Source organism: Lasioglossum baleicum, chromosome 1 (assembly GCF_051020765.1).
Source record: "Lasioglossum baleicum chromosome 1, iyLasBale1, whole genome shotgun sequence".
Classification (NCBI taxonomy): Eukaryota; Metazoa; Arthropoda; class Insecta; order Hymenoptera; family Halictidae; genus Lasioglossum; species Lasioglossum baleicum.
The window spans coordinates 10993305-11013748 of NC_134929.1; the positions used below are offsets into that span (position 1 = coordinate 10993305).

The following is a 20444-nucleotide window of genomic DNA, read 5'->3' on the forward strand; positions in this document are numbered from 1 at the left end:
AAGAGCTTCTTCCCGTGCCGTGAAATAAGTAGTACATTTATTAACATTTCCATTTCCAATATCAACGTTGATTCGTACGGTGCTACGCAGACCGAAGAAAAATTTCGTTGGGACCTACGAAGTACAGGAAAGTAGAAACAGTAGTGACTACTGTATAGTCCTGACTTATCAGATGCGGGTTCAATTAAAAAATTGATCAGATTTCTTGGATTTCGTAAAAATATTCACAGGTGTCTTTACCTCGGAGAAACGGGAGGAGACAGCTGAAGGATGCAACCTTTCAAATAGAAGAAGAATAGTAGAACGACGTCGCAACGATAAGCCAGCCTAACCCCTGGCCGACGTCTCGTCGGACGAGCGAAGGATCCGGATAAACCGACGCGATTACCAATTCGGAAAAGGAGCCGGCTAGGACGGATGGCTCGGTGTTGAAATTTGAAAGTTTAATTCCCTCGACGAGACGGTACGCGACGCGACGAGATTCGAGCTTTCGCGTTTCGCGAGGAAATCGACGAGCGGGAGGAAAAGCAGCAGGATCAGGAGCTGTAGAGGGCGAGCGAGGCGCGTCTGGCGAGTACACGGTTCCAATTCCGCGGCGAGGACATTCGGTCGTCCATTTGCGCTTCCCCGGAGACAACGGCGAGCATGAAAAATGAAGTGGATGGCATTTACGGGCGTTCCGCGATTTATGGTCGCGTCGTACGCTCGCATATATCGCGGCTCCGCGAGAACGAAGCTTCGCAGAGGTTCTCGTAGCGATTCACGCCGTTCCGCGCGTCGGTGACGCGTCTCCTCCTTTTTTTATCGCGTCGCTCCGCTCCTAAATAATCGAGTTTGGTTACCGGGCACGCGTATTTTTCTTTTCTACGACCGCAGGACCGTGACAAGCCCTCCCACGAAGCAGCCACCAACACCGTCTCCTCCCTTCTCGTCTCCTCTATGTTCTTCGTGTACTCTCTCGCGACCGCGAACACGCTCTCTCGCTACGTCGACCGACATTCTTTCGCGTGCTCGCCGGTACAAATTACGTTGCCACGATAAAGAATGTAATTTAAGGCCGTGATAATACGGACCGCACTGGCTGCCGGGTTATGCCGCCGGTAATTAGCCTGCTCGTGCTGCCAGCCAGCCGACCGAGCCGACCACTTAACGCGACGAACTCTATTAATTCGCGAACGGTGCCGCGCCGGCCAGCTAAATCGTTTCTGCTTCGCTGCTCTCTCCTCCCCCCCCCCTCTCTCTCTCTCTCTCACCCGGTGCTTCATTTCGTTTCGTTTCGCCGGTGTTCTTTCGGAACTGGCCCGTCCGGCTGATATTTCTCTCCGGGGAGAACGAGGACGCCGCGCTCCACGGAAAAGCGCATGATAAACGGCGAGTTAGTTCTTTATGGGACGCCGGGGGATTTATGGGGATGCCCGAGATGGATACGTCCGCCTACCACCGTCGAGTCTATCTCCCACGCTTTATTTCTACCCCCTCCCTGTACTTCGATCCTCAAATTACGAAATTTGAGATTCACCCTCGAAGAATACAGCTCCGAACCAAAGCCAAAAGCTTGCAGCTTCGGTGTCAGCCGTGATGCCAGGAAATCAGCGTAGGCTAGTTCATCGACATACCAATCATTATAAAGGGTGGGCCATTTAAGATTTTGAATTTGAATCGGCTATAAAAAAAAAACTAATGAATATTTTTTCAAAGTTATGAGTTTATTAAAAAGATTGAACCTTTCCATTTAGGAATGGAAGACAACATCATTCGATCAGTCCAATTTTTCAGTACATTTTCGATTGTTTGGGCCTCTATTTCGTCAATGGCGACTTCGATTTCGTGTTCCAAATCGTCAATCGTCGCTGGATGGTTAGTTTTTACTTGTTCTTAATGGCTCCCCACAAAAAAAAGTCCAACGGAGTCAAATCGCAGCTTCGTGGTGGCCAATTGACATCAGCATTTCGGCTGATTATGCGATTTTCGAAAACAATCCGCAAAAGATCGATTGTTACGTTGGCTGTGTGGCACGTTGCGCCGTCCTGTTGAAACCAAATGTCGTCTATGTCATCCTCAATTTTGGGAAACAAAAAATCGCTTAGCATGGCGCGGTAGCGATCGCCATTCACTGTAACGGCGTTTCCTTGCTCATTTTCGAATAAGAATGGCCCAATAATGCCGCCAGACCAAAATCCGCACCAGACAGTCACTCGTTGTGGATGCATTGGTTTCTCCACGATGACGTGTGAATTTTCTGAGCTCCAGATAAAGACAATTTTGCTTATTGACGTATCCTCCGAGGTGGAAATGAGAGGCCCGAACAATCGAAAATGTACTGAAAAATTGGACTGATCGAATGGGGTATTGGGGTATTATGTTGTCTTCCATTCCTAAATGGAAAGGTTCTATCTCTTTCTAATAAACTCATAACTTTGAAAAAATATTCATTAGATTCTTTTTATATCCGATTCAAATTCCAAACGTTAGATGGCCCACCCTGTACTACGAACAAAATTAATTTTGAAAAGTACAGGAAGAATTGTCTCAACCATTCATAACCAACACGGCCGTCGACGTGTTAATTGACGTGATAAGCGACGCGATAAACGACGATGTATATCTGTCGTGCGCCTTCATTTATTCAAATGTCCGAATGTCGACGGCGAAGAAATAGATAACATCTACATTTAATAGATTCCGCTCGAAATATTTACCACGAGGTTGTCCCGACATTACAGCGCAAATAGTCAGTTCCTTGCAAATCCTTATCAGTTTGCAAGTTGAGTCTCGGTTCTCGAAATATTAAAGATTCAAAAGGATCCTGTGATGTTTCGCACGATACCTCGGAACGCTGTAGAATTCTGGCGCTGAAAGATTGCGGCCGCGCCTCGGCCGTTTTTCTTCAAATAGCCGACAATAGCGAACTTTGGTAAATAATTTAGCCGTTATCGATCCGCACAGCGGCTAGCTATAAATTCAGTTTTTCGGTTTCCACGGAAGGCGATGCTATCGGAAGGTTTAGCGCAGCCGGCCGCGCGATGAATTCACTGTCGACTGTCGGCAACAAATAATCCGCGACACAGACAGAGGCATCGGCATCGCTAATGGTAGCTCCGATAAGGCCATGAGGGTAAACCCTGGCTGCTGACTACGCTTAACCGCAACGCGGACCGGTGCAATACGTCGCCCGACATAGATAACCATCGTTTTCTGCTTCGCTGCGATTTTAATCTCGTCACGGAGTTTAATGAGCTATCGCCGCGTCCTATCTCTCATCCTCGCCCTCGCTCTCGCCCTCGCCTCTCCAACAGGTGCAAAACTCTTGCGCAAGCTTCGCCGTAGGAATATGGAAAAGCGATCGCGTAACTCCTCTTTTTAGATAATCCAGTTAAATGCACCGGAAAATGCATACTTGTCCGTATTTACTGAAACTGCTCCGCAGAAACGTAGAATTTTATTTCTCTCCGAGGTAGAGACCGGTCGATCCTCGGAGCCGGAACGTATTTTCTGTACCTCTTTATTCTCTAAATGTCCGCTCCAATTATTTTCCCATATCATTTCCCATTCTCTTCGCTGTCTCATCGATTGCGTTCGAGTCGGTATCAGGTGACCAATAAAGTTCCGTTGGTTTTTCAGAAACGACTAGACGGGCTTATACTTTCATCTAAAACAATTTTATTCCTCGGAATGTTCGCGTTTGCGCACCATCACTCTTCTCGAATAGACAAAGCAACTTAAAGGTACAACGAACAAAAGTGCATCGTTTGAAAAGCATATAGTGGCATTTTTTAATTAGTTTTATCCCTCCACTGTTTTAAATTGCACTGGTTTCTGTCATAAATGCCTAACAATGACATAATATTCGCTTAATGCATCATCCTCGATCCTCTCTGTATTATACAGGGTGTCTCAAAATTCCTTTAACATCCGGAAATTGGAGATCATTTGAAGCAACATTTACCTTTGCAAAAATTGCGTCCGCGGCTTTGTTAAGGAATTATTAACGAAAAACACGGACCAACTGTCAACTGGCCGATTGTGCCAACACGCGTCTAGGTCGCGCTCTGATTGGTCCGTGTTTTACGTTAATAACTCCTTAAAATGTTGCTTCAAATGATCTCGGGAACCTCCCATTTCCAGATGTTGAAGGAATTTTGAGATACCCTGTAGAACGTATAGCAAAGTATACGAGCATAATTTTACTGATGGATGAAAAATTGATTGTAAAAAAAATTGCATCGGACCAGGGAAGCAAGTCGGTACTGTTAAAGCAAGGATCCTCAGAATAACTTTATGGTACGGTCGACCATTTGGGAGTTTTTCAGTAATTTCGTTCTTATCATCGAGTCGTTGCCATTTTTTAGTAGACCGGTCTGCAGCCAACATGTGTCACATAGTATAAGGAACTTAGAAGGTTGCGACGCCCTTACCTGTCAAAAATGCTTAACTTTAAGCGACCATAGCTCCTCAACTATTGATCCTAGAGGATCGAAACTTCGATCTGCATCCGCGCCGGGTACAAATCTATTGGATTACATGCCAAATACATCATAATTCGTAGCAGGAAGGTACTAATTTTGAGTCCGGTAAAGTAAAGTTTACCGTACAAAACTGTGCGAATATTTTCGAAATTCGACAAGGTTCTGGAATAATCCTGTGACAGGGACGTGCTTGCGGAGGGAGTTAAACGATTCTATCCCGACAAAAACGTAGCGACTCGTCTTGCAAAATTTGCATGGCCACGATCGCGGCGTCGACGAGCTCTCGCGGCACGGTGAAATATAGATCAATGGAGAGATAACGATCCGCCGCCTGTTTGGATAAAATACGAGGACGGGAGGGCGCGAAGTCGATGGAATCTGTATCCGCGGGTGCTCTAGGCTGTGCGCTCCGCTCTGCTCGGAGTATACACGCTCGCGTGTATACACGATAAACAACTGGAACGCGTGACGCACGCGAAATTCAAAATTCATTTAGCCTGTGAAGCACGCCGCTCCTTCCCGCACCGCACCGTACCGCATCGCTTCGGCGTGTCGATACGCGCGAGGCGTGGAGTTTCTCTCGCGTGCATCGATGCACATTTATGCAGAGCATGCAACGAGACAAACTGAGCTCTCCCTCGGTTCTCTGGTCGCCACGCCACGCCACGCCACACTACGGCGTGCCGCAGCTAGCACGGTGCAGTCACGATGCAGTCCTGATGCACCGAGTACGGATGTGTACCGACGTTGATTCGATTTCGCAGTGCTAAACGGGGAAATCGCTTCGCGCAATCCCCCTCTCCCACTCTCCCCCACTATCTTTCACCTAATGCTTTTTCAATCTGAGAACTTGGCAGCGTGGGAGAAAAAGTGTTCGTCGATGGGATGCTGGAAATCGAGCGCAGAACTCGCGCAAACAGAAATTATAGGGTTATCAGTTAGCGTGTAATAATCAGTGTAAACGTACAGATATTTATACAATTGTACCGGAAATAAAAACTGTATTATCTACGCGACGCGTACTCGCTAGATGTTTTTTCTCGGGCCGACCACGCGGTCGACGTTTTCCGGCATTTTAACCGTTAGGAAAATACCGGCTCTCGAGCTCTTAAACTTTGAACCGACGATCGTTCCACTCCAAGAGAAATGCAGCGCGGTCCATCGAGTACTATGAAACCGCGAGCTTTTTGTTAGCGAGCTCTTTGCGACTCGACGAGCCGCAGTCTGTTACTCGGTCCGAACAAATTGCGACCGGATTCCGAAAGTCCAAGAAAAGTCTGTCCGCATTGCGGTATCGCGCTTGTTCTCGATCGAGGATTTATCTTCGAAATGTGCTCGACATTCCGGAAGAATCTAGTATCCGCGCTCGATCGCGAAATATTCTGTGGGTATGGGGTAAATCGCACGGTTCTTCGCCGAGCCGCGGATATAGCAGGCGAAATGACGCGGTATCGCGCGATGATCCGCGGGCTTTAGCTCGCAATTCCCGCGAGAGCGTCGTCGAAGCCATCCTAACGAGGCTCGAGAGCGTGTCCCCGTTGTCGCTTACGGGAAAAACGATAAATTTGAATTCGGCGCGGTGGAACCGGGGATCTGCTCGCGGCATCGCCGATAATCGGCGAGCGATATCGGGGGCCGATGAACTCGATCGATTACCAGACACGAGGATTAGATATTTCGAGGTTTACAGCCGCGCCGCGGTACGTGTGTGCACCTACAAATTGCGGGCCATTGTGTGCAAATCGTCGTCGCGTCGCGCTGTGCCAGGCGATTCCGATCCAATCGAATCGACTCGAAAGGCCGCTCCACTCGCTCGCGTCTGCTTCGATGCGATCGTGAGCACGTTCCGCTGCAAGTAGTCGCGGTCACGCAATGGTCAGACGGCTCGCACTCCTCTCTGGTTGGCTCGACCACTGGCTGAAAACAGAGTCGCTGTTTTACACCGGTACTAATCTTCATTATCATCTTTCATCATCATTTTCTTGTTGGGCGGTCTGGCTGATTTTGATTTTAACGAAGTTTCTTGTAGCTTTATAGTAGACGAATCCTTTGGTTGCCTCGACCCCTGGCTGAAAACACAGTCGCTGTTTTACACCGGTTCTCATCTTCATTATCATCTTCCATCATCATCTTCTTGTTGGGACGGTCTGGCTGATTTTGATTTTAACGAGGTTTCTTCTACCTTCATAGTAGAGGAATCCTGCAATGGTCAAACTGCTCGCACTCCTCTGGATGGCTCGACCCCAGGCTGAAAATACACAGTCACTGTTTTACACCGGTTCTCATCTTCATTATCATGTTACATCATCATCTTCTTGTTGGGACAGTCTGGCTGATTTTGATTTTAGCAAGGTTTCTTGTACCTTCGTAGTAGACGAATCATTTGGTTGCCTCGACCCCTGGCTGAAAATACAGTCGCTGTTTTACACCGGTTCTCATCTTCATTATCATCTTTCATCATCATCTTCTTGTTGGGACGGTCTGGCTGATTTTGATTTTAACGAGGTTTCTTGTACCTTCATAGTAGATGAATCCCGCAACGGTCAGACTGCTCGCACTCCTCTGGATGGCTCGACCCCTGGCTGAGAGTACAGTCGCTGTTTTACACCGGTTGTCATCTTCATTATCGTCTTTCATCATCATCATCATCATCTTCTTCTTGGGATGGTCTGGCAGATTTTGATTTTAACGAGCTCTCTCATACGTTGATAGTAGACAGATTCCTAACGACATATATGGAACATTAGAAGTTTGATTTGATAGTCGTATCGTCAAAGAGAACTTCTATGTAGTAACTTTAATAAATAAAAATAATAAAATTAATCAATTTATTTACACACTATTCTAAATTAATTTATAAAAGTAAGAAGAACTCCTTTTATAATATAATATATTCCCAGAGGAATACATTTGTTGAATAATTTCTCATGAATGCATCTTTACAATCTGAATAATCGTTAATTAAAATTATTCTATCCTTCGCGTGCTTTAAGAATTGTCTTTAGAGAGCACAGCAGTAATCCTTCGCGTCAATGCTTCGGTCAGCTGTGTTCTTCGGAGAACAGTGACCAGGACAGTGCCCTACGGGGCAACCTCCGGTCTCGTGTGCTCCAGAGTTCGGAGGAGCTGGTGGAGCGCGTCCGCGACGCCAAGACGGTGGAACGATACCTCGGGAGCAGACATGTTAGCGGAAGTAGGGCGAGCTGCTCGTGGCAGAGCCGATTCGAGCTGGCTCGGCCTGGCTGGAGCTCTGGTAGAGGGCTATCCGTGTTTATCGGGGAGCGTAAAAGCCGGCCAAAGTAGCTACGGAAGACCGGGAACGGTTGGCTGATCGGCTTCCGCTCTGACCACTCCGAGAGAATGCTCCGCGGAAATTGATCTTGTTCGACGGAGCGTGGCGCGGAGCAGAGCCGAGCGGTGTGTATCTCTCTCTCTCTCTCTCTCTCTCCCTCGATGATCGAGTTTCATGAATTTAATGCCCGTCGCGGACCCGCGTCTCTTTACGCCCGTAGTTTGCTCGACGGCTGCGCGGAGTGTACTCTGCTCGGTTTACGAGTGCCAGCCGAACCCGAGGACGTAATCGGTCCTTTATCGCCGGACACTCTCGGCTTAAACAGGTGCTAAACGAATTCACAGACTCCGGGTGCTAAAACCAAGCACGTATTTCCCGGTCTGCGAACAACGCCGTTCATGAGTCTTCGTAAAACTCTATTTGTTCCGCGATTAACCCGTTCCTCGTGTTCTCTTCTCGCGCCTTCACTCCGGCTAGAATAGCATCCTTCCCCGGAGCGAGGTTCTTCTAAACCAACGAACAATAACACGCAGACGGATTGAATAACTGACGATGAAGCGTTTACGACTAGACCAGTCCAGCCGGTATCAAAAGGATCGTGTTGCTTGTTGCGCTTGCAATCGCTCCGCGAGTTTACGGTGTGTACCATCAGAAACCAGCAATGCAAACAATGCGAAATGGTACTACGCTTTCCCGGATGTTTTGGGAAGTACCAACAACAGCAGCAGCATCGTTAATGAAACTTTGTTATCAAAGCGATGCGGACGGTTTTATTTTTCAACGTTACACATACCGAGAGCACAGAGTGAAATGAAATACTACATCTTGGAAAAAAATGTAAAGTATCGCGTTTCGTGGGTGAGGTATTGTTGCGATCGAGGAAAGCCGTGCGCGACGGTTACGGCGGAAGGTGCGCACGCGCTGGGGGGCCGTTGTTGTTCAGCCTCCCGGTTTATTCTTGGCTCCCATCCGCGAAGGAGTACGTGACTCGCGCGAAGATAGCCTCGCGATTTATGCATCCGCGTTAACCGATTTATGAGCGTACGCACCGTCGCGCGTCGACTCGACTCCGCAGGCATCGCGTCGTATCGTGGCGGCCGCAATGCATTACGCTTATCGCGAGGGGAAGTCGCGTTGCTTCGGAACAAAAACGCTCGTCCCACTTTCGAAGGTGGGCGGAAGCGACGCCGGGAGCACCGCTAACGACTTCCTTCGAAAACTCGTCACCGGTGTGCGCGTCACTCTCTCTCTCTCCCTCCCTCTCTCCCTCTCTCCCTCTCTCCCTCTCCGACAAGAAATTTTGGAGATTACGGGTCGGTGTCCTTTGGCAAGAAAACCGCCTCCCGCATCGGAAATTTGGTCACGGGCGAGAGAAAGGAACGGCTCGAGAGCCCCTCGCACCTAGTTAGCCCGCGCAAATGAAATTAAGTGCGAATAACCGAGCACGCAAATAGTTACTTTTGAATTTAAAGTAACTCCTCGTCGTCGTCGTCGTCGTCGTTGACGGCAACGTACGACGTTCTCTCTTTCTCTCGAGAAAGCGAGAGAGCGAGAGAGAGAGAGAGGAGTTCGTCGAGGTGGCTCTCGAGCATATTTGTCTTCAGGCTCGTCAAGGGGAGCCAGGCAAAGCGGAGTCGAGAACTCGCCGGAGATCCTCCTTTTTCTGGTTCTCGAGCACGTTACTTTCCCGGCCTTGGGCCGCGACGCGACTCGGAGTCGCGCGTCGTCGTTCGACTCGAGGAGCGTCGCCTTCGTTCCTGAATGAAATGCAAATGTGACGACGCGAGTCGCGAGGATGTCGTGAGACAGTCATACAACTCGCTCTCTCTACCGTGTCTCCTTTAATTATCTACTTTGCTTCCTTTCCCGCGATACTTCGACCGCTTTGATCCGCGCCGCGACGTAATTGCCGACGACATCGGGGTTCCAACGTCCGTAACAAGATCCGCGGAAACCGCGAGTGCTAGCACTCGCGCCAGACGAGCAACATCTATAAAACGACCACGCGTAAATCATCGAGACGTTCCGGGTTAACAGCAACATCCGCGAAAACACGGTGAATCTCACCTGTGGGAAAATAAAGTTCTCGTTGCGCGACTGTGCGCATATGACTCTATTGCTCAGTATATTATATGGTATTTCACATATGCTCTACTGTATAATATGTTATATTTAACGTGACGGGCCGCGTGTTGGCCAGGCCTCGTACAGCATATGAAATACCATGTAATATAACGTAATATACATTATAACATTTAGAATACCATATAATAATAACGTAACATATAGTATATCACATGAAACACCACATTGTGCGGCCCGCCGGGCGATTTTATACTTCTATTGAAACTTTTGTTTCTCGTTGCATGTACACAAAAAATATTAAATAAATGAAAATTTTCATGTGTCATTGTTATAATGCGCAACTGCGACGTATAACAATAAAGTTTTCTTCATTTTGTATTTGTATTACATTTTTTAAAAGCATGTTTACCTAACGTGCGGCCCGCTGTAACGTTACGCGTCATCAAAGTGGCCCGCGAAACCATTTGGGTTGGCCAGGCCTATGCTATACTATGTATGTAGGATACATTACGTTACGCAGAGTTGGGCAAAAATTTAATCAACGATTGACGACTAAATTTCTACTTCAATCTATAATCGCAATTAACAATTAATCTCCTAGTTTAGTCGTTAAAAAATTGCGGTTAACGATTAAATACTTATTAATTCTTCATTGCGGTTAACGATTAAATCGTTAATTGCGATTAACCACTAAACCATTTGGTCTATTAATACAATCGCTGTTTACGTACTTTTATGTTTTTTCGATGATTTCTTTTTTTAATCAACGATTGACGATTAACTTCATCAATCGAATGATCCAATCGTCGAATTTTCGATGATTTCTTCTTATAATTAACGATTCACGATTAACTTCATCAATTGATTGAATCAATCGTCGGTTTTTCGATGATTTCTTTTTTAATCGTACACGTTAATCAATCAATCATGATTAAAATTTTAATCGATTAATGCCTAAGCCGGACACTCTTAAAAACACCATAACCTTTTTAATATTGAACTATGCGATTTGAACCTTTTAGGGAAGCTAAAGCAACTAGTTTACTACAGGATGTGAAAAGAAATTTTTTCAAAAATTGCATTTGGTCGGAATTGTAGAGAAAATATTAAAAGTGGCATTTTGCAACTTTTTTATACGGGCCTATATTGAAATTTTAAAAAGTACGTTTTGTAGATCTGTAACAATTATACGCACTGCGAAAGTTTCATAGAAATCGGTTGATGCGGGAAAAAACGACAGGCATTGAAAGATGTAAGAGTCCTTCGAATTGCTGCAGTTGGAGGCCGAAAATCGTGAAAAACTGCAATTTTTACCATCTTTAAACGTTTGTAGCTCATTAAAACGTCGACCGATTTTGATAAAATTTTCAGAATATGATTAATTGATACAGATCTACGAAACGTGTTTTCTAAATTTTCCATATAAGCCCACATAAAAAAGTTAAAAAAAATACAATATTTAGTATTTTCTCTGCAGTTCCGACAACTTGCAGTTTTTTTCAAAAATTTTTGTCACGTTCTGTAGCAAACCAATTGTTCTAACGTCTCTAAAAATTTCAAGTCGTATAATCCAATATTAAAAAAGTTATGGTGTTTTTAAGAGTGTCCGAATATTAATGGGAGTCACTGTGTATGGCATTTAATATGCTATACTATATCTTCCGTTACATTATATGGTATTCCATATTCAATTGTGCGTGTCACCTGGTTGGAACATTGTGTTTATTAAAATATTAGGTTGTCCCAAAAGTTTCTTCCGGAATGTGTTCCTTTAATGTCGCTAAATAAATACAAACAATACGATAATGTATATGTTAATATTTTAGTACTTCTTAATATGAATTTGCATTATGTGCATGCATCGAAATGCAACTTTTGGGACAACCTGATATTTATTTAGCAATATTAAAGGATCACATTCCGGAAGAAACTTTTGGGACAACCTAATATTTTAACAACGAAGCCCAGCATCGAAAAATTGGTGGCAGCGGACATGAGAAGGTATTGACGAGACTAAGACATTGTTCTTACGAGAACACTGGATACAAGACAGGAAAGGAACCTGAAACGGAATTGCCATCTTAAATTCGTGCAAAGCTGGACCTGCCAAACCACGCAGCCATTTGTTCGGACAAAACCGCGCATTTTCATTATCACGGCAAGTTCTCGCCAGGACCCCGAAGCAGTATTTCGTGGGTACGCTGATGAAATATCGCGTGATGAAAAAAATCGCTGGCGTTTTATCAGCGGATAAGGGTGGTTTCGGGTTAAGAAGCTCTCGGGGCGATCCGCGGCGGTTTCCCTGACGTGTGCGGGGCCGAATGGGAAAAATCTTGTCGCATATTTTCGTGGAAAGTGTATCTGGACACCGGAGCGAGTGAAATAAAGCTGATCGCTTGGGAAAAGCTGGAAGTAGGATTCTCGGCGAGTGTGACGGTTCGAGAAGAAGCCACGAGTCTGCTATCGCAATTTCCACTCGGCTGGAGATTCTGGTCGGACGGTAGGCTGGAGAAAGATGTAACGCGGGAGTGGAAGGATGCCGAGACTCGGGCTCGTCCCGGGGAATCCCGGGAGGATCGCGAAACAAAATTCCTCGCATTGAACTGGGAATATTTCCGAGCGGGAGACAGGCAAGCGAGGCGGCGGAAAACCGAGGAAGCGGAGGCCGGAGAAGAAAAAGTAGCGCAAAGCGTACTTAACACACCGTTATCGTATTATACTCCGAAAGTGGTATGCCGTGTATGCCGAAGGTAGCTGCGAACGCGTGGATGCGGCGCGGAGAAACGAACACAGATGAACACAGAGCGGAGTTAGAAAGAAAGAGAGAAAGAGAAAGGGCCGAGATAACGTTACGCAGTGAATAACAGAGCCGCAGCAGCGAGAGAAAAATCGATCGATGAAATGATTCCGACCGTCTCGCTTCGCCCTTTCCGCGTCTCTGTACGCACCGCGTGTCCATTTCAGGTTGCAAAATAAAACTTCCCCGCCCTCCGTCCCGTTCCGTTGCGAACCGAGATGTAGAACGGGTAAAACGAGAAAGAGCGCCGGGAACGAACACCGTGGCGAACGTGTTCGAAACCGAAACGCTTCGACCGCACGAGAACACTTTTATCGCTTCCCTCGGCTCTGTTTCGTTCTGTAATCGGAATTGTTTTCGGTCACGTTGAACGCGCCGAACGCGTTCAAAGCGCGAGAACAGGCACGAGGCCGGAATGTAAAATTGCAGCCTCTTCGCCGGGCAATAAAACCGAGAAAGAGCCCGCCGAACAAACGGCGCCACCAAATTCCGAGACAACCTTGTAAATTCCAATCATCGTCTCGTCCATCAATGTCGCCCCTGACCCGATCTCTCTTCTCCTTTCTTTCTCTTGGCGAACTAACTCCTCTTTCGAACGAGTCAAAAGTCGTTCCCCCCTCCCCCCCTGTGGAACGAGTCCAGCGAAAAATAGAATTGTGCGGTCGAATAGAATGAAAAGCAATGGCTGCCTTGATCGGGATCAAGATTTGTTACTTTTCTTTAACCTCCGCCAACGAATCCCAACTAAATCATTGATCGCGGAGGCTGCGAGCAGAGAGATCTTTAGGACCTCTACGGTTCCGCAGTAGATTCGGCCGCCACGATCGGACACTATTCCTTATCCCTTTCAACTCTGCTGTCGACCTCGGTTCAGCTGTGTTAGTAACAATTCTCTTGCAGCTTCATAGACTCGAAACCATCTTTAATCCATCGGCGATGAAGATTTTCAGCTTCCTTTCGTTTAACACTAGACTCACGAAAGGACTGTTTTGCACTACTTTGTAGAAATAAGAGAAATGTACAATATTCATCCAGATTTTCAACGTTTGTTCGCGAACTGAATCAACAAGGTACACAGCTATTTTTCGATGTTTCTTTATTCGAATTGAAGTGTTTCGCGTTAATAAAATAAAAGTTATGAAGTGTTGGACAAATCCATCGACAAATAACAGAACAGTATAACTTATTTCGGGAAAGGTGTAAGAAATTGACACGAGGGATGGACGAGGATTAATAAACATGCGTAAAAAAGGGGGCAGAAGACAGAGACTCGGCGAATAAACACATGGCGAATAAACCAGTTGACAGGGTCAACTGGTCGATGTAAATAAAGGTGCGACGGGTGTATCCGGATGAGCGGATCGAATGTTCCTTCGTCGAACGACGAGTTACATCGTTTTTCCCGGTTAACGGGTGGAGCAATGGAGATTACCCGGTGTATCCTTTATGGATCGGGCGCTTATCATCGGCTCCGTTCGCAGCGGGCCGATTCGCTCCGATACGATCCGATCTGATCCGATCGGATTCGATGGAAAAAGTTATGGCAAGAAGCGGGTTGCACAGAGACGACTCGAGAATACGGGAAGGCAAAGAGCTCGGAAAATTCGATCCCTTCCGTCGCGAAATCTTTCCGTAACGGAGCTGCGGAGCTTTGATCCTCGATGACCTCGATATCGAGCTGTACGAAGCTACGTGGGGAAACGTTCGACGAAGGCTGCGCGGCCGAGCGTTTCTTGTTTCCCCTTTCCGTTTCCGGTAGCTGGGATAGGACCGGTATATCGAGCTGATATCCGGTCGAGTCCTCGTCGTGTCATCGTTCGGAACAATGGCGCTCGATGGAGATCGCTGAGGACACACAGAGATCCTTGCGAGCCCTTCGAGTCGATCTCGCAGAGCTTCGATTCGCGTCTCGCGAAAAAATATGTTCTCCCCGATGGAAACGGAAACGGAGGCGAGAACAATGGTCAGTCCGCTTCGGCCGAAACGATTGGACGCGGACGTGGACGCGCATCGCGTGCGTCTCGCGTATCGCGTGCAGCAGTGGTTGCATTGTCGACGCGTCGCTCGTCGGTCGTCGCGCATCGTCGCGTGTCGCTCGGCGCGCAACAAAAGCCACCGTGTGCCGGGGTAACCGTGTCTCGCCGGTGGACAGAGTCGAGGAAGAAAGCGAAGAAAGGAGAAAGGGGACCGGGAGAAAAGAGGCTACGGAAAAAGGGGTAACGGGACCGACGCCCGTAAAACTCGTAGGTCGCCGGGGCGAAATGAAAGGAAACTAAAGAAAAGAAACGAGAAACGAGATACCGAGAAGACCGGAACAGAAGAGAAAGGAAACGACAGGCGGCAGGAAAGAAGACGCGATGCTGCCTGGCCACCTCGCATTTTCCTATCTCCAGCCAGAGCATTAGAAGCTGCGAGCTCGTAAACTCTCGAGCGGAGGCGTCGCGACGTCTCTCGACGGATCGGCACCGACCCGCGACGCCCTCGCCACTGTTCGTATTAAAAATGCAGAGCACGTTTAAAATAATCTTCTCCGCAGACAAATAGAAGCGACTCACATTGTCGACCCCAACATCAACAACCAAAGTTTTCCCCGATGTGCAACGATGTACTTCATAGTCGAAACAAAATGTAAATGAATCTGTTATCACTGGACTGCGGATATTTACGCAAAATGAAAATTCTCTGTAAAATTGTACAAAACGACTGTTTATGATTTTGATCAGCTGGAAGCAACGCATTGGTATTTTTAAATTCTTACTGAATTGCACTTATTCATTTTTTACGATAATCTTGGTATTGGTGAACAAAGACATTAAAGAAATTTTAAAAAGAAATTGAAAGTGAGTACCCGGTTATTATAATTGAATCTGCAGAGCTTATTCGTTGGTAGATATTTATGGCTTATAGTTTACGAAAACGTTACTGTGCAACTACAACACCGACGAATTTCAGCGCGCGTGCATCGTAATTTAGATTTGTATATCCCTGTTATCTAGCTGCTTATAATTCCATCGAATTCGATGCTGAAATCATTCCAGAAGAGGCAAAGCGCCCCAGATTCGTTCCTCCGTACATCTCGCGTCTCGTATCTCGGTCAATCCTCCTTGGGAGATCCATAGTTTGCAGGCTTGCCGGATTTTCCCGCGCCTCGGAAATCCTCGCTCGTTCTCACGCGGGGCGTTCCCGTGAATTTTCCCGTGTCGTTGCCGCTTGTTCGACTTGTGGACAGAGTTTCCACCGGCGAAAATTTCTGGGCCGGTGCACCCTCTTCTTATTAGAGGAGTCGTGTCGCCATCGTCGGGAGCAATTGAAACCGAGGCGAACCGCAACACCGGGTTTTTTAATCAAATGCGTTTTAAACTCGAGCGATCAAACTTCGGACACGGCTCGTTGAACTTGTAACGCCCGGACTTCCCGACTGCCGGCGTTTTAAACCTTCCGGCGAAACTCGCTGCAGTTCGGTGCATCGTCACGTCCCCGAGGAGATCTTGCTCTCTCGAGCTGGGATTTCCTATGCAACCGATCGCACGCGTAGCTGTACACGGATGATGGTACGTGTCATCTATTTGCTTTCGCAAAAATGCTATTGTTCTAATAACGGTAATATATCCTGATTCCACCTTTTCTTCCGATAAATAATTCTATAATAAACTCATGTGTAATTAATACTTGGATTTAAAGGCGGTTCTAAAGGCACCGTCTAGCTATTCAGCTCCCCTGGTGAAGAATTTCAATTGAAAGTATAGTAAGAATATCAATGGATCTACAGGGTGTCCTGTTTCAGTGACAACAGCAGGATATCTCGGGCGTTGTCGTTATCAAAAAATATATAAGAATAAACTTATTAAAAAGAACGCTAATATTAAAATGCACTAAACAGGAGAACATAATTTTTTCCCTGGTTGTCCATAAAATACTATTCAAAATTTCTTCTGTCATAAAATTAGTGTCGGAATAGATAGAAAAATTTAATGTAAATTAAAATAAAATCATGACATTAGTGACTATAAATAAAAGCGTGGAGCGCCCACGAAGATTACGTCAATATAGTTTAGCACACCACGTAATGTAGCCCGTCACACCTAACAACTTTTGTAGGAACACTTTTTTGGTAACGACAACGTGTTCCGAGATATCCTGCTGTTCTCACTTAAACAAGACAGCCTGTAGATATAAAATTCCACTAAAAATATATTTCAAATAATTTATGGACAGCTGTCTAAATTGAATCAGAAATTGCCATCTGTACTATCAAAACCATCCGCCTCCTCAATGTTCAAACATCATTTGAACGGCGCTGAAGACTATTTTAGCGATCTAATGCGTCTGTGCGCGTGCGAAAGATCGCTTAGGGCATAAGAAATCGCGAACGGAAAATCCCCGAAGGCTGCAATCGCCTAGACTTTTGATGGGTTGCGTAATTCGGGGCGTGACCAGCTAAATCCCGACCGGTTGGCTAGCCAAGTCCAGTTTCGGCTGCTACGGGAGCGGAACGGAACCGAGCGAAGGCCCGATACATGGGCCTACAGGACTGAGCATTAGCCTGCGGGGGTGCAAGAAAATACGGAAGGGCTTTCATTACGGACCACATGTGGTGCGCTCTATAGGCGACTCTAAATACTAGTGTAGCGTCTGCATATCTGCAATGAAATCATAAGAAAAATAGACACTCAACATTCATTTCTTACTTTAATAAACCATTGTAATGATCAGCATGTATTATACGATCATAGGATACACCTGATCAAGTGTATAATTAATAATTACGTTAAAGTCAGGTACAATTATATCTGTAAGCAAAAAAACAATGTTGCTAATAGCAAAAGAAATTATTTTAATACATTAATATATTTTTCTGGCCATTAAGTACATCGTGTTGTTATTGATCCTTTACATATTTCTTATAAAATCACTGATAATTTTTCAAAACATTTATATATCCTTTATGATAAGACATACGTAAATAGAAATAACATTATTACGCATGTCACAATTGACTTACAATTAGAATCACTTTAAAATATGCGGTGAATATATACGTGATTCATTTGTACATTTTAAATGTTCCCGCTACTTTATATAGATGGCAACACTTGCGGTCCGTAACACCGACGAGATATATCTCGTCTGTGTCCGTAATTCCATGCGACCATCCCTCCCCGCTCGCTTGGTGCCCCCTCTCGCCTAAAACCCTACCTTATGCTCAGTCCTGTAGGTCCATGGCCCGATACCGATTATACGCAGCAGATTCGACCCGAACCGACGCGACACTCTCGAAACCTGGATCAAAGTTTCACGGCAGGCTCGCAGGCTCGATGGCTCTCCTCGGCATACTCTCAGTCCGGTTTACACGATCGTTACACGGGGCTGCTGCATAATGCATGCACTTTCGCGCGCGCTACGATCGGTAGTTTACGGTTAATCGACTGGTACTCGTCGATTTGCGAGATTCTCCGTTCTCGCCATATCGTTACGCGTCCCTCCCAGCTTCACTTCTGTTCCGCGAAAATGTCGAACGCGGAGGTCCATGTTTCCAGCTGGATTCTACGAAAATACACGACCATTGTTTCACGTTTCATGCGCCGAGCAGAAATAACATCTCTAGTTGAAAATTGGAGAAAAAAAATTCATGTTTCCGCCCGGGATCGAACCGGGGACCTTCCGCGTGTTAGGCGGATGTGATAACCACTACACCACGGAAACGGTTAAAATGGTGCTCCGGTTTCACCGAATCCACGCTTAGGAAATTCTTATCAGGTTACACGCTGTCGATGCGGACTCCCTGGATTGAATTTTTTCACGAGTGTATCGATGAAACGATATTCGTTTGGTCGATTCGACTATCTGTGTCATGTTTCTGCTACCGCCCGTATTAATTTTGATTTATAACGCCATTCGTTTGCGTGACTATTTTCAAGCTTGACCAGCGTTCTACGGTTGTCAAGATTTTTTAACCTTCAATTATTCGCACTTCACTTTCTACGTAACTGGGCACATACATGGAAGTATACATCACTCCAACATTTGCTGGCATGGTCGACAGCTTTGTTCATGCTTGAAACACTTTTAAAGTTGTTAGATTGTAAATACTAGAGGTGTGCGAGACCGGGACGGGATACCCAAAAATGTTCGGGTTTCCCGTGAATTTTTTCGGGATCTCTGATACTGTACGGAATCTTTTAATATTGCAGCATAGATAAAGACTAAAAAACAATATTAAAAGATTCCGTAAAGTATCCGAGATCCGGAAAAAATTCACGGGAAATCCGAACATTTTCGGGAATCCCGTCCCGGTCCCGCACACCTCTAGTAGATATTATATGCGAGTAATAAAAAGTTAAATGCAGCTGGAAGCAGCTAGATTCTATTTCAAATATGAAGAAACCGATACAGGAGGGTTTCGATTGATTCCATTGTTAGATCTGGGATTTTCTGGCTGTCATTCTATCCTTAAAGTAAAGGTACCAATTTAAGACTCAATATTTACAGTACCTAATTTTTGCTCTGCGTTGTATGGAGGGTTTACTGAGATCACGAAAGGCACTCGATTTGAGGACGATCTCGACAGATTATTTTTAGCCCGTCGAACAGCTAAATTTCGCCGTATCTCGTATTGCTCTGACAAGTTTTATCGACGTACGATGATAAAAAGAGGATAAGGACGGTAAAAAAAATGTCTCACCGTGAGAAAAAATAATGTTTCCGCCCGGGATCGAACCGGGGACCTTCCGCGTGTTAGGCGGATGTGATAACCACTTTTTTTTTTTTTTTTAAGAGCGTTTATTGTGCCAGAAATAGATATATACATCGGTTATTACAATGAAACTTTGTACGCTCGACAAGTTTGACGGTGTGTGTGTTTTTGTTTGACTAAACTTAATGGCCCGTAGGAACGGGCTCTCGCAGTTTTGCAGCTTTCTGTTTTATTGCACTTACTGCAGGTGTGTTTACTTAGGCTAAGAGACGTTTTCTTATCGTATATCATTTAGTTGTGTACAGAAAGGCACGGGAGGAAAAAAAACTGTACATTTGGACAATGGTTAATTGTTGAAGTAGGAGTTAATCTGGGTAGGGACCCTTTTATGACTGTATTTTTTTTTTTTTTTTTTTTTTACCTGTTTGTCCAGGGGGAAAAATCTGAGTTAAATTATGGTGATGATCCTCTCTTTAAAATTAGTAGTGTTTGTTCGTTTTATTTTTAGAGCTTGCCTAAATCTGATTTTTTTTTTGTTATCTATAATTTTTTATTATTATTATTTTTTTTTTTTTTTTATTTTACTGTCGTTAGTTGAGGTCGAGCCACCAATATTTTTTTGTGTTTTTTCTGTGATCGTTTTCCGTGTCGTATTTAGTCAGTTTGTACTTGAATCTTATATCTGTGTTGTCTATGTTTAAGTAGCTGTCGTATTTTAATGTTTTGTTGTAGTTTTTTCTGTTATAGAGGTATATTATTGGGTGTCCGTGCTTGTTTTGTATGAGTCCAGTGGCGTCTAGGTGGATAAATGCTTCCGGAGGTGTTAGTCCTGTATGTCTTGTCTTCTCAAGGTATTGAGGGTTGGGGTAGGAGGAGCTACTAATGAGGCTGTTGTTTTGTACATTTCTGATGTTTGCCCAGTGGTTTCTGACGAGTTTAAGCATATGTAAGTCTATACGTGTGTCTTTTGATTTTTGCAGTAGTTTGTGGTTGCTATAGTATTTCGTGTAGTTTGATTCTGGTGTTTTGTAGGCGTTTAGGCAAGCTCTGAGTACCCTTCGTTCGAACAAACGAATTTTTTCCATGGTGCTGGCGCTTATGTTGTACCAT

General features: G+C 45.4%; 1 protein-coding gene and 1 non-coding gene across 5 annotated transcripts in view; one reads left to right on the plus strand and one right to left on the minus strand.

Moving 5' to 3' along the window:
* Nucleotides 1-20444, plus strand: part of LOC143214709 (uncharacterized) — a 144789-nt gene that overhangs the window by 27771 nt on the left and 96574 nt on the right. For 2 of the 4 annotated variants that reach the window (XM_076436065.1, XM_076436066.1), the window contains exon 3: nucleotides 1-20444. This exon is cut by the window's left edge and continues 12309 nt beyond it; it is cut by the window's right edge and continues 53140 nt beyond it. The exons of the other annotated variants lie outside the window; for them this stretch is intronic. The gene's annotated coding sequence lies outside the window, so the exon portion shown is untranslated. 4 annotated transcript variants of the gene reach the window in all.
* Nucleotides 18271-18343, minus strand: Trnav-aac (transfer RNA valine (anticodon AAC)). The gene has a single exon. It is a non-coding gene; the product is annotated as a tRNA-Val (tRNA).